The sequence below is a fragment of the Ailuropoda melanoleuca genome, chromosome 16 (genome assembly GCF_002007445.2).
Source record: "Ailuropoda melanoleuca isolate Jingjing chromosome 16, ASM200744v2, whole genome shotgun sequence".
Taxonomy (NCBI): domain Eukaryota; kingdom Metazoa; phylum Chordata; class Mammalia; order Carnivora; family Ursidae; genus Ailuropoda; species Ailuropoda melanoleuca.
In genome coordinates, this window is record NC_048233.1 from 4,743,470 (window position 1) to 4,758,560 (window position 15,091).

At 40.5% G+C, this 15,091-nt stretch overlaps 1 long non-coding RNA gene across 1 annotated transcript in view; it reads right to left on the reverse strand.

Annotated features, from left to right (window-relative positions):
* Window positions 1-14,573, reverse strand: part of LOC117796771 — a 28,010-nt gene extending 13,437 nt beyond the window's left edge. Inside the window, exons 1-3 of the long non-coding RNA XR_004621430.1 lie at window positions 12,627-14,573; window positions 11,218-11,250; window positions 10,443-10,582 (exon numbers count right to left, since the gene is read on the reverse strand). This is a non-coding gene — a long non-coding RNA (uncharacterized LOC117796771). The remainder of the gene's footprint in view (window positions 1-10,442; window positions 10,583-11,217; window positions 11,251-12,626) is intronic.
* Between the last annotated feature and the right edge of the window lie 518 nt (window positions 14,574-15,091).

Below are 15,091 nucleotides of genomic sequence, written 5' to 3' on the forward strand. Positions count from 1 at the left end.
AAGGCTTTGTGCAAGTCTGCTCTGAGCAGGGAGAATAGGGAAGGGCAGGTCCAGTGCGCTGGGGGCAGATGGTGTAATGCTAGCAGATGAGAGATACAAAGCAGAATTACTCAACTCCTACTTAGCTTCCATCTTCTCTATCTCCAAGAAGGATCTTTAAACTGGAAAGTGTAGTATAAACATGGTGAAGAGGAAATTGCAGCCCTAGGTGTGAAGCTCCTTAGAAAATAAATACCTGGCCTCTCTAAATAAGCTCAGGTCTCCAGGTCCTGAAAAATTACATCCCTAGGGACTGAAAGAGCTTGTAGATTTAATCACAGAGCCATTGTCAGTAATCTTTCAGGAATCTCTGGAGTGAGACCAAAGAAAAAGTGATGGGCAACTGTCCTAGTTGTCAAAAGGGGGAATAGGTAGGTGCTGGGAAGTTTGCACTGTAGAGTTTAATTTTGATCCCAGCAAACTCTAACCTGGGTTAATAAAGAGTTAGATTGTAATCATTTCAAAAAGGAAGTGGTACTCTCAAGAAACCAGCACAAGTTCATGCAGAATAAACCACATCATACTAACATCATTTCATATTTTTAAATTTTTTTTGAAAGGTTACGAAAACTCACCAGATTGTCCCAGAGGGAGTGAATCTTTCAGCAGGGCTTTTTTTTTTTTTTTTTAAAGATTTTTATTTATTTATTTGACAGAGATAGAGACAGCCAGCGAGAGAAGGAACATAAGCAGGGGGAGCGGGAGAGGAAGAAGCAGGCTCATAGCGGAGGAGCCTGATGTGGGGCTCGATCCCATAACGCCGGGATCACACCCTGAGCCGAAGGCAGACGCTTAACCGCTGTGCCACCCAGGCGCCCCAGCAGGGCTTTTGACAAAGTTTCTCTGGTAAGATGAATAGATAAGGACTAGATGCTCTCCAGTTAGGTGAAGGCGCAACGAGGAAAACCACTGTATCCAGAAAGCATTGAATGATTGAGCCAAGTCACCCAAGGACAGGTAGATAGAACAAGGTGCCTCCGACCCTGTTTGGGACCAGTTCTGTTAAAAATCTTTCAATGACATGCACAATATGCCAACGTATAAATGTGGGCTGACACAAGATGAAGTATAAATAATATACTGCATGACAGAAACAGGATATGGTCTGCCTGAACAAGGAGCCAAAACAAACACGATGGAATTTATGGGGGAAAAATGACAGTTTTTCATTTTGATTTTTTAAAAAACTAACAACTCAGTTATTCAAACTATAGACAATAGTTAATGTGAAGAAGTCTTGAAGATTTTAGTTCAAAAAGCTCAACATGAGCCAGAAGTTCCGAAATGGCTACAAAAAGACTATTGTTCATCAGCCAACATGGAGGGAAGCATAGTACCACTGCCCACCCCCCCTCCCCAGCCCCGGCCGCAATGAGTGACGGGAGTGCCATTGGCCTTGCATTTGGGCATCAGGGTTTGCTCTAGACACCAAGTTTCTCCTTCGTAGTAAGCTTTGTGGACCTTTGTAATTTTTTTTTAATTTTTATTTATTAATTTCTGAGAGAGAGAGCACAATCAGGGGGAGTGGCCGAGGGAGAGGGAGAAGCAGACTCCCCGCTGAGCAGGGAACCTGATAAGGGACTCTCTCAGGACCCTGGGACCACGACCTGAGCCGAAGGCAGTCGCTTAACCAACGTAGCCACCCAGGTGTTACCCTTTTGTAATTTTTTTCTAGTTATAAAATCAAACTATAATCATTGTAGAAACTTAGAAATGTAGAAAGGTAAAAAAGAAGAACACGGACGTGACCTAGCTCTCATCATTTAGGGACCACTAGTGATTTCGTTTCGATATGTGTCCTTCAGGTCCTTTTTAGTGTGAGAAGGAGGCCTATGGAGGAAAGTTTTAAAAATGTGGTTTATGCAGAGTTTTCCATGTTTTTAAAAATTAACAGTTTTTCTTGAATTATTTCCCCAACTCATTATACATTCTTTAAAAACACAGTTTTAATAGTGACACAATCCATTATCATAGGGATACGCATTATTTTGTTTACATTGACTCACTCTTGGGCATTGAGGGTGATTCTCTTTGGAGGGGTGGCAGGGAGGTGGCATCAGATTTTAAAGGGGATATTGATAAAGCCGTGAGCAACTCAGGGAGGCAAGCCAGTTGAGTGAAGTCTCTTGGAAATCACGTCAAGAAAGGGGCAGTTAAAAACACTGCGAATGTTTCTCCCAAGAAGGGTGAATTGAGACAGCCCTGATATTTGTCTTCAAACCTGTGAAGAGCTGCCAAAGGGGAAAGGGAGGGAGTTACTTTTGTGTTGTTCCAGAAGGTTGAATGAGGAGAGTGGAAAGAGGTTGGATGAGGGAGTCTGATCACAGCTCTATTTACAATGATTCCTGCTGCCTGCTGAGGACGGCCTGGGATCCATTGGAGAGAGGCACGCTGCCATTGTGGGCAGTGCTCAAGCAGAGGCAGGACGGCCACCTGGGGCAGGAATTTGCAGACAGGACTCCTCCATTGAGTGGGAGGCTGAAATAATAACCTCTAATCAAAGGTTCCTTCCAACTGGAAGATTTGGTGTTGCTTTCTAAGTTATAAAACTGCCCTTCTGTGACCTTGCTCGCATGAAAAATTTATAGCAGGTAAGGAGCAAAGAAGTTGATGTCATTAATTTTACTGCTAAAGTAAGCATTGTAGCTCAGAGATAACAATATACATCTTTGTGCTCTGCACTGGCTCACATCTAGATAGCATTTTACAGTCAACAATGCATTTTTCACATAGACCTTATAATTTCATTCCTGTAACAACATTGTGAAATAGGTCTTGCCATTATCCCACCTTTAAAGGTGAGAAAAGGGAGGCCCAAAGTCCTGAAGCGACAAAGCCCAATCCTCCAGCTCTACTCTCTTGGAGCTTTCCATGATAAGATACCAGTCCTGTGGTGTAGGTCCCTGGGTGTGCTCTTTTATGGGTTGCCAAGAGAAGGTCATTAATCCTTTACCCTGTGTGTATTTCATATCTCCGCGGCTAGATTTTAAAAAGCCATTCAGGCAAGATTACATGTTATTTTTCCTTTACATTCTATTCTCTGGCTACTCAACGACATCTCCAGAATGCTAATCTGACCATGTCAGCCCCCTGTTTAGATTTCTTTAGCTTCCCATTGCCTCCCACAATGACTCTTAACCTAGCTGGGTGGGGACTTGGGAGAAGAGAGTGGTACACATTTCAGAATCTTAGGAGGAAATGAAGCATGGTTCAAAGCATCAGACATTATTTGAAAAGAAAAATTAAAGCACTTGGCTCATAAATACAGTTCCTGCTTAGTAGTGATACATAAGCAATACTGTAATTCTCAACCCTTTTGGGGGGGCATATTATTTTGAGAGGGCAGAGGAGTGCATGGGATTTTAATTTTTATCAAAGGGAGCCACAGGTTTTGCTGTCGTTGTTTGAGAAACACTGGTGTAAGGGGTGAAATAATGCCACCTCTGTCGTGTATCAAATTTCCAAATACATACGGGCTTGTGTCTGGTCTCTCCATCTTCTATTGGTCCAGGGTTCTATGTCAAAGCAATTTCATCCTAGTTATTATGACTTGATAGGATGTTTTGATCTCCAGTAGGACATGTGCCCCCAATGTTTCTTCCACCAAAATTGTCCTAGCTATCCTTGGCCCTTTTGTCTTCCATATTCATTTTAGCATGAGCTTTTTAGGTTCCTTGGAAAAAAACCTTCATTTTCATTTTGAATGTAATTGCACTCAATTCACAGATTTACACTGGGGGGAGAGCTGACAGCTCTCTCAAGGAATGGAGTCCTTCCACCCGTTTATTCAGGTGTGGAAGAGCTTGTTGATCACCTGCTCATCAGTAACCTGCCCCACCAGACCGCCTCCCGAGATAGAGGCTGCAGATATGAGATACTCTCTCTGTCTCCGCTGCTGGGAGGCATGGCCTCATGACTTCATCCTGGGCAGGGGGTGGTAAGGCGAAGTTTCATGAGAAAGGTTGTATAAAAATGGATGTGTGAAGAGATATGTCTACTTCCTTCAGAACAGCGTTGTGTGAAGAAGACTTTGCACGTAGACTGGAGCTAAGACATCTAAACCGCAGCTGTGAGAAGACAAATCTGAGGATAAAAGTCCTGTTGAAGGTGATGCAGCAGAAAGATGGAAAGAGCCTGAGTGTTCAATGACATCTTTGAGTTGCAGAGTTAACCAACTGTGGACCTGCTTATGCTGGACCTCTTGTTATGCAAAATAATAAATATTTGGTTTAAAACATTTTTGGTTGGGTATCTGTGACTTGCATGTGAAAGCATCCTAATGAATGTAACAGGCCTTTTTTTTTTAATTCAGTACTATTTCCTCATTTTTGCCACAGGCATTTTATACATTTTTATGAATAGGACATTTTAAAAATTATATTCCTCATTATCTGTTACTGATGATTAGGTAGCTACTGATTTGTTTGTTGGTCTTCTATCCAGGTTAGTGATCACTCTTATCAATTCCAAAAGTTTATCTAGAAAATCTCTTACAGACTATCATTATCATCTGCAAATAAGGACAGTTTTCCTTTTGCTTTTAAATTCTTGTATATATTACTTATTTTCTTTATCTTATTGTATTACTTAGGCTTTCAGTGCATATTGAAAAGAAGCAGTCACAGTGTGCAGTTCTGTCTCCTCCTGACTCTGATAGGAATCCTTATGTAGTTTCACCTTTTAGGCCTCAGCATGGCATGACTCCAGGGGAATCCATCACATTACTGTGCCGTTAAGTGTGATTTTGTGATATATTTTTATAAATATTCTTCATCTGGTTAGGGTATTCTTTATTGTATCAGTTTACGTTAGGTTTGGCTGCAAGTAACACGAAAAGTCTAAATAGCAGTGGATTACACAAGATATTCACGTTCAAGTTATCCAGAGGTAGTCAGTTCAGCACACAGATAGGGCACCACAGTCTGAGAGATTCTGGTTCCTAGTTTCACTTTCCATCATCTTCACAGGAAAGAAGGAAAAGGTAAGCTTTTCCCAGTGGATGAAGAAAAAGGATTTGAAAGAGTTTATCATTGACTTGTGATTTTTTTAAAAATCTTAGCAAACTAGGACTAGAACATATGGCTGAAATTGTTGACTTCACCCCAGTATCTATTCTCTCCTTATCCCATTGTAAAAGTAAACTTCAATAGTTTCTTCTGAATTTTCAAATTTGTTTGCATACATTTATCTTTTTTCCTCTGGTGGTTTGTTTAATCTCTATTCTATGTGGTGTGGTTCTATTCTTTTCTTTTGTTGTTCTTAATATTGTTTGTTTATGCCTTTTTTCTTGGTTAGTGTTGTTAGACATTTTTCTTTTATTCAAAAAATCCAATTTTACTCTTATTGATCTTTTATACTGCTTGTTTTCTAATTTATTGATTGATGCTTTTGCTTTATTATTTCCTTCCTTCTGGTGTTTTTAGGTTCTTTCTGAGTTTTTCTTCTCTGGCCTCTTGAGTTGATTGTATACTCACTGACTTTTTATCTTTCCTTCTTATAAATTAATTGTAGGTTCTAATTGTACCTTTTATTTTTTATTTTATTTTATTTTTAATGAATCATTTTTTTACACAGCACTGATGAAAAGTTTAGAATCAGAATAAGGAATATCATACAAAACAATTCATGAAAATTAAATACAAATCCATTAATGATTATGAAAAAAAGGATATAGGCAATGGGTTTGAAGGGACTGATATGTATTAATATGTAGATCTATGTACCATTATACCCTTTAATTTCTCTCTAGCTGCATCACATGTTTATATGTTATTTTCATTTAGCTTAAAATATTTTGGACTTTTCATTGTGATTTCCTCTTGAACCCCAAAATTAGTTAGGATGCATTTTTAAGCTTCCAAACATGTTTGTTTGTTTTTATCTTAAAAAAGAAAAAAAAAACTCTCCCCTTGGCTTGCAGGTATCTAATTTAATTGCACAGTGATTAGAAAATACGTATAATATAAATTCTTTGAAAATTGTTAAAATCTCCTTTGTTATATAGTCATGTTCACAAATGTTCCATGTTAAAATGAAAATAAATTATGATTTTTATGGTGTGCAGGGTTCTACATATAGCTATCAGAGAAACTGATAGATTTTTTCCTTCAAATATTCTATAGTCCTACAGAGTTACTTTTTTGTCCGTTTGATCCATTATTTTCTATTAGAAAAATGTTACAAATCTCCTAGTGCGCATATATAATGACCAGTTTCCCTCTTTTATATAATCTGAATCCTGTTGTTCAGCATACACAGGGTCATGATTGCCATGTCATCTTAGAGTATGATTCTGTTTATTGTTATATAGTTTCTCTCTTTTTCCCTATTTGTTCTTTTTTTGCCATAAATTCCATTTTGTATAATAACATTGCTGCTCAATAATGTTTTGGAATTTGAATGATCTCCACCCCTCCCCAGCTTTTTATTTTCAACCTTTTGGATTGATGTTGCTTTAGGTATATCTCTCTTGTTGATCATATATGATCCTATGTGTGTGTCTCTCTCTTTTATTCATTTAGATAATCTCTGCCTTCAGCTGTTAGCTCTAATCCATTTGTAAGTAGTGTCAATTATTATTATCTTCTTTTGTCTTTTTTTAACTTTGCTTTTTCATTGCTTCTTTTTTCTGTTTTTCTATGTGTTTTTAGAGTAGTAAAGTTTCTATCGCTTCTTTTTCTCTGCTGAGTCAGAATCTACACTGTGTATTTCTATCCTTTAAATGATTAAATTATATTTATCCTTAAATATTCAACAGTCATACACTTTTTTGAAAAAATTAACAAATCTAGGGGCGCGCTGGGTGGCTCAGTCGGTTAAGCGTCCGACTCTTGATTTTGGCTCAGGTCATGATCTCAGGATCTTGAAATCGAGCCCTGCATCGGGCTCCAGGCTCAGCAGGGAGTCTGCTTGAGATTCTCCCTCTCCCTCTGCCTCCCCCTCTGCTCATGTGCACGTGAGCTCTCTCTCGAAAAAAAAATGAACAAATCTAAACTTTTTCAATATTTTTATTCTCTTTCTGGTCATACATAAAATTTGTCTACAGAACTCCTTCCTCCACCATTTTGTTATTCTCTTAAATCTTACTTTCACTGTTTAAAAAAAAAGTATTACTCTTATCATCAACAGTTCACTACATTTAGTAACATATTTCATTAATTCCTGTACACTCCATTATTTTTTCCTTTTTTTTTTTGGTCAAAATGTAACTTATAATGAGTTCTGCTAGTGAGGGTTAGTTGGTGGCAACATTTTCAGCCTCTTCATTTCTGAAATGTTTTTATTTTATACCACATTTTGATTGAGAGTGAGCTGAGTAGAAATTTCCCTTAGCACCTGGAAGATATGTCTCTGTTATTTCTTGGTTTCTATTGCTACTGATGAAAGCTTAAGGTGAAACTTTAGTCTAATTGTTAATCCTTCATAAGTAATCTATTTTTTTCTTCTCTGGTAGATTTAAAGATTTTTCTTTTATTGATGATGTTATGCAGTTTCGCTGTGATATAGACATACCCATATCCTGGTAGGTACTCAAAGTACACTTTTGATCAGAATTCTGTTTTCCTTTAATTCTGGAAAATTCCAAGCCACCATCTTTCAAAAAAATGATTTCTCCATCACTCCTTTGAGCCCTCTTTTTGCTGGTACTCAAATTAGAGATGCCTTGGAACTTCTGTTAATACCACATGTCTTTAACTATTCTTCTTTTTTAAATTTTGTATTTCTTTGTCTCTTTGCACTAAATGTGAGTGAATTTAGTACAGACTCATTTTGTACAGGAGGCTTCCCATTTTGTTTATTTTGCTCTCTCTTGCACTCACTTGAGAAGTTTTGTGGATGCCTTTACCCAGGACCCTGCACCCTCAGCCCATCACTAGGTTTATGATGATGTTGAAGGGCTGCTTGCCCACAGTGATAATGAGACTATTACAGAGTCAATCACAAAACCTGGATCAGTTCCTAGTTAGGAGGCTGGGTCTTACATCTTCCCTCCCTGGTCCCACAGCCTCTGAGTGAGTCAGACCCTGGGTTCAGGGAGTTCGCCTGCCCCTATTCTCTTGTGCATAGACGCTTCATCTCTGTTACCCCACAGGAGCCAGGCTCCTTTCTGCTGCTGCCAGATTTGGGCCCAGAGCCCCACAAGTCCGTGGCTTCATCCCCACTCACAGCTTTGCAGTGATCCATAAAGACTTTTTCTTGTTTTTGAGTTTGGTTATGTCTTATTATGTTTGTTTTTCTTTTTATACTTTGTCCTTTATTGCTTTGTATTTAGGTGACAGAGAATAAGTAGAAATAATAAAATTAAGGAAAGCCAAATTGACAGGAAATCCACTTCATACAACTGAGTCCCCTAAAAATTAAAACGTAAACTCTTTAAGCTGCCATTCAACATCTTCTGCAATGCAGGTGCCCTCCAGTTCCACCGTCAGACATCGTGCACTCCATTTATGTGGAGTCTCCTGCTGTTCCCTGAACATGACATGCACTTTCATGCTCCTGTGACTTTTCACGTCTGTTCCTTCTGCCATATGGCCTTCTTACCACACCTTTACTTTAAGACCTGAGCAAAACTCATTTTGGGGCACCTGGCTGGCTCAGTCGGTCAAGCGAAGGATTCTTGGTTTCAGCTCAGGTCATGATCTCAGGTGGTGGGGCTCTGTGCTCAGTGGGGAGTCTGCTTGGGATTCTCTCCCTCTCCCTTTGCCCCTCCACTCACTCTCTCTCTCTCAAATAAATAAAAATATTTATTTTTAATAAATAAAATATTTAAATAAAAATTAAATAAAATTTAATTAAAAATTAAGTAAAAATTAAAAATATTCAATTAAAAATATTTATTTGAAAGAGAAAGTGCATGTAGGCATGCTTGGGGCAGGATGGGGGGAAGGGCAGAGGGAGAGAATCCTCAAGTCCACTCCCCACTGATCATGGATTTCCTCCAGAGCGGCTGGATCCCATGACCCATGAGATCATGACCTGAGCCAAAACCAAGACTCAGAAGCTCAACCAACTAAGCCATCCAGGTGCCCCACAAGTAAATCTTTAAAAAAACCGAAACAAAACTCACTTCAACTGTGAAGTTGGTTCCAGATCATACAGGCTAAGTTACTTATTTCTTCTCTGCACAATGCACGCAATACATGCAAACTGAGTGAGTGAATGAATGAATGAATGAATGAATCATATGACATGCAAGACTAAGTGAACACATGATTGCCATGGCTTACTGCCATATTGTCACCTCCATGGTCAACTGTTATCTAAGTGTCTGCTCTGAGCAACTGAAATGTATTATATTTACCCAGTGTATTTAGAAATAAGGGGAGGGGTGCCTGGGTGGCACAGCGGTTAAGCGTCTGCCTTCGGCTCAGGGCGTGATCCCGGCGTTATGGGATCGAGCCCCCACATCAGGCTCCTCTGCTATGAGCCTGCTTCTTCCTCTCCCACTCCCCCTGCTTGTGTTCCCTCTCTCGCTGGCTGTCTCTATCTCTGTCAAATAAATAAATTTTTAAAAAATCTTTAAAAAAAAAAAAAAAGAAAAAGAAAAGAAATAAGGGGAAAGCAGTGGACACAGTTTTTCCGTGAAGTTTGTCCTGTATCATAGCCATTGAGCTGACTGTGCATGAAGCCAGTTAAGATAACCCAATATACCATTTGTAAAAGTGTGGCTTTTATAACTACTAAGGCAAGACGATTAGGGACAAGTTGTCTCATTTCCTTCCTCAATTTCACAACATTCTTTTAAAAAGAGAAGAGATGTTAGCATGAGCTTTATTTTTTTTTTTCCTTTTTAGGAAAGTGAAAAATATGATGGAAAAAAGCTTAATTACTTCAAGGTCTAGTATGTTTAAATGCTTTAACATGTATAAAAGCCCAATTGTATCTTTCTATTCATTATGATTCTATCTCAGGAGAAGGATTACATTTTTTTGGTACCTTTTTGACAAGGAGAAGATAATTTATCAAGGAAAATGGTACCAAATGGCATGTTTTTTGAGTAAAAATATTTACTTAATTGTCCAGCTTTACTGGAATCCTTCAGGATACTATTTCTTCCTAAGGAACAGAATGAAGGCTCTGTGACACTGAAGAAACAAAAAAGGGTTTCAGTCTGGGGTGGGATACTGTGCTTTCTTTTCCTTCAGCTCACTAGCTTGGCTATGGCAAAAGCAGAAATTCAACTGAGTAGCATTTTTGTTCTAAAAACACCTAAAATTCATCTCAAATCTGTATCTCTTCTGGGGAGAGAAACTAAATCCATTCTAACAAGTAATTAAGCAAACAAACAAAAAAATCCCCTAAAACCACAGTCTCCTCTGGCGCCCGTCTACACCCGCTTCCTGCCTGCGACCCCGCCCCCGCCCCCGGAGGCCTTGTCGGTGCTACCACGCACCACCTCTCACCTGGGCCAGCTGTCACGGAGGGCTCACTCTGTGACACAGGGCTGTGTTGGGCCAGAGCGGCATGGAGAGAGAAGGGATCCTCCCATTGAACTTCACAATTTGGCTCCTTGATTCCATTAGTCCTCACATCCTTCTGAAAACTTGAAATGAAACTTATGGGAGATTTCATCTCCTTGGTGATTCAGGGGGAAAAAAAAGAAAAGCCTAAAATTTGTCTCCAAATCTCTATTTCCCACCACATTCCTAATTCAGGCTCAAAAGTTTATTCATTTAAATTCATTTATTCAGTGAAAGTCATTACTTCCTCTGCTCTCTGCTGTAATTGGTAGGGCCTCAGGATTTAGAGTTTAGACAGTTTTGATTTTTTTTTTCAAGATTTTATTTTTAAGTAATCTCTACGCCCCACCTGGGGTTCAAACCCTCAACTCCGAGATCAAGAGTCACAGGCTCTACTGACTGAGCTAGCCAGGCGTCCCGAGACAATTTAGAATTCTGAATCAATTTTGACATCTACAGAAAGGACCCAAAGTTGATAAATTGGCTTTTCTCCTTGTATGGCCAACTCTCTCACTGTACATGAGAGATTGTGGTACATCCCAGAGAAGGGGGTGAAGGAGAGGGACATGGGATTTTTTATTTACAGAAAAGATATCTGGGAGTATCTTACGGCTTATTGCCTTAATTGTTAAAGCCAAACAACTAAGGATTTTTGCAGAGGAGTACAAAGGTCACGACAGGGGTAAAGTTGCACCTTATACATACACCTTAAACTTACCCAGTGATGTATGTCAGTTATATCTCAATAGAACTGGAAAAAAAAAAAAAAACAGAACAAAAAGTAAAGAGAAAGAAGTACTGCCTAAAGAAACTGTATCAGTCACAGTTCTCAGACATGTAATTGTGGTATATTTAGTTTCCTCTCCTTGCAAGTCACATTTATGATCATCTGCTAGGTGTTAGGCACTGTGTGAAGTTCGAGAGTAGCCCTGCCCAATAGAAATAGAATGCAAGCCATCTATGGAACTTTAAAGTTGCTGGTAGCCACATTAAAACCATCAAAAGGGAATAGGTGAATGTGGTCTGGTCCTGCTGGGCTTGGGCCTCACCCTGGCACTCCCACCCTCTTGCCCTCAGCTATAGCCTCAGGGACCACGCAGGGACTCCTAGGAGCCCATCTGTTCCCCCTTGGGCCTTCCACTGGCTCGGTCTCTGCTGAGTGTTCCTTGTCATCGTGTAGAGTAATGCAGTGGTGGCTGATAGGGGCCAGATGTGGGTCAGCGTGGAGGGTGCCTGTACTCGATGCAGCAGGAATGCCTTCACCCAGTCATAAAGAATGGAATCCAAATGGTGGATTTTGGGACTCCCTGATACTAGGACTTTTATCTGTGATTGTGTAGATTGTTCTCACCAGGGAACTGGAAGCTAAAGGGAGTGAGTGACACAGGAAACCCATTCTGCATTTTATTCACCAAGCCACACATTCTGGTACAGAGCTGCCTCTTCGTGGAGGAAAGAATGGCTTCTCTAACTTTTAACATTGTCACCATATTGACCAGGGGTAGCTCTGTGCTGAAGGGTGCCTTCAGGTCGGGGACAAGCCCTGGCCAGGCCCTCTTAAAATACATCTTGCAAAACACATCTGGCCCCCTACGTTGACTTTGTCTAGGATATTCATATTTGTGTATTTGTGATAATCCTTTCATCTTGACTGTGAGATTCTCGCAAGGAGAAACAGAAAAAGAACAGAAATATCAGTCATTTCACTAAATCTTATTTTGGGCCCAACATGAATCATCTGCCCTCAAGACTCTGGTCCTGGCATTCAGATGGAGTTTTCCATGACAGCAGGAGGCATGGGCTTCTGTCTCATACTCTCTCAGGAGTGAGCCTCACAAAGAATTAGGGGAGAACAGAGTCATGTCCAGATGTAGGAGGCCTTCGGAGAAGAGTCTAAGAACATGTCCATTGGAGATCACTATCCTGGTGTTACAGAAGCTCCTTTCCAGTATCAGCCCCATTCCTTAAACTCACACCATCACCATTCATTTAAAAAAATTTCTACTCATTTAAGCAACATCAGAAAATTTCCAAAATATCCCTTAACCTTCTCACTTCCCTTCTTCCTCCTTCCCATATGCCAATGATCAACCATTAAAAAAAATGTTCTTAGTGCTTACTACGTACCAGCAGGGACAGAGGAAGACACCGCCAGTCTCTTGTTGCATAGAGCTTAACATTGGTTTGTTTCCAAGTTGGCTTCTCCAAACAGAGCATTTTAGGTCTGAGATGGTCTCTGGGAATTTGATGTTCACATCTCCAGAATCCCTGGTTCCCTCTTCATGCTCTGTAATGTGTTCCTAAATGCTGAAAAGACTCAGTTATAAGTCACTGATTGTATGTCAAGGAGAACAAGGTATCTAGCCTTCCCCCAAAGAAACAAATCTACGTCTTCCCTGTACTCTCTTACCATCTTGGCAAGTACATTCAGATTTTCCAAACACCAAATCAAAGACACTGACCTCCAGGACAGGACCACAGCTCCACGCTTACCAGACTTCCTTGCCTCTGGGCCTCAGTTATGAAGCACACAAGTTAAGTTTTCTTAACACAGTTTCTCTCCTCGAAGTTAGTATGCTCTCTGTTTAAATACATACGCCTCCTGTTTGTTGACCATCAGACACGTGCTGAGCACCTGAATTAATTTTGCGATGAGTTTCTATAAACACCGAAAGTGATTAAACATCATCCCTACCATTCTTGAACTCATGGGCCAGTGGGGAAGACAGAGAGTATCGAAACCATTTTGGTTCAGGATGATAAGGCCAAGATCATTCCTGTAGAATGACAGAAAACCTAGCCACTAACTTTACTGATGAAACCAGGGAGGCTTTTGAACTGGATCTCGGAGAATGAATAGGAGTTAACCAGGCAGGGAAGTAAGGGGAGACAAGCCTGGGTACAGGGAATGGAGTGTGCAAAGTACCAAGGCAGGTGTACAACAGTCTCCAGAGAGATAGACATCATTCCTCCATCTCTCCTCTCTGAGCTCATCTCTACCTGAAAGCCTGGGAATTAAAGGGCCCAGATATCTGTACCCTTCCCCCACACCCACTGTTCGGCACAGGCATGGGACAGCTGCTATGGACACTCCCATTCAAAAAAGGGAAGAATGAGAGGCATACAGGAGACCCGGGTCTAAAGCAATTCTAAAATCTGGCAGGCCACATGCGGTCAGTCCCTTCATCAGCGATCAAGCCTGGCAGCTCTTCACTGTGGCTTTTGGTTCTGCCCTCCAGACCTTCCTTTTCTGTAAAAAGGGAGCCCGTATTTGCAACCAAGTAGTTTTCTTGGTCTATGTAAGTTTGGAGATCCAAACACCTTTTTTTTTTTTTTTGTACTTTATCTCTTTCAGTCCAAATTGATGATGGTTCTGCTTGTACGATTTTCTTAAAATCTTTGCGAGCCTCTTGTGAATCTTATTGTGGTTCATGCAGGTAGGGGAAAAAAAGGCCACGTTCACAAGGGTCTTCACGATAAACCATTCAGCTTCTGTTGAAATTGCCAAGGATTCTTAAAAGTCCTGTGTTTTTGTTTGGTTTTTCTTTGACACAACAGTTTTCTAAGGCATTCCTTTATATCTCTCTGAGGTCTTAACAAAGGACTTTATCATCATAATCTCAGTTTCATCTTTACAGCATGTTGTTCTGACTATTCCCTGAATTTTATTTTTGTCCGGAAGCCATTCTTAATTTAATGCTGCTTTTCACCTAGAGAGGCAGGGGATTTTCAATCTGTGTGCATTCTGCCTCCGTTATATTTAGCTTTTTTTTTTTTTCCTTGAGCTCATCCCTCTCCTGTCAAATTGTAATGCAAGCAGGAAGAAGAAGCCAGACCTTTAACCCTGCCCGGATCTCTCTTCAGCCAGGACACCCAGTTCATGAAGTACATTTTCTATTTTCCACATTATTGCAGGCAAGAGTGTTGCTAGACTTTCCGCCACCACATAATGAATCATTTTCTCTCTAGTTACCACTAACACTTTCCTCATTTGTCTTTTTTTTTTTAAAACATTTTCTTTCTTTATTTTGAGAGAGAGAGAGAGTTGGGGGAGAGGCAGAGGGAGAGAGATAGAGAATCTCAAGCAGACTCCATGCCCGGTGCAGAGCCAGACGCAGGGCTCGATTCCATGACCCTGGGATCATGACCTGAGCCAAAATCAAGAGTCAGACCCTTAACGGACTGCGCCACCCAGGCACCCCTCCTCATTTGTCTTTAATCTTTGACAGCTTTCTCGAGAGACATCAGGCTTCTGCTAACAGTCTTTTTGAGATCTTTTAGATTTTTACCAATTCTCTCCTCACGGAGTTTCCAGCTTGTCTTCTACTGTTCCAAAGCCAATCTCAAAGGCTGTAGGATTTTATTTATTTATTTTTTATTACAGCAGCGTTCCACTTGCCTCTCACCGTCTGCATCCCTACTTCGGACTTCCTTGCCTGTTTACACCTCCAGCCTGTGCCCGTCAAGCCTGCTTCTGGTCCCCTTCCATTCAGGGGGCACACAATTTTCTTCCAGAACACCTGCCCCTTGGGACAGTCCTGGGAAATAATTTCAACATATCCGTCCAGGGATCAGTTCCTCAGAGGAACTTT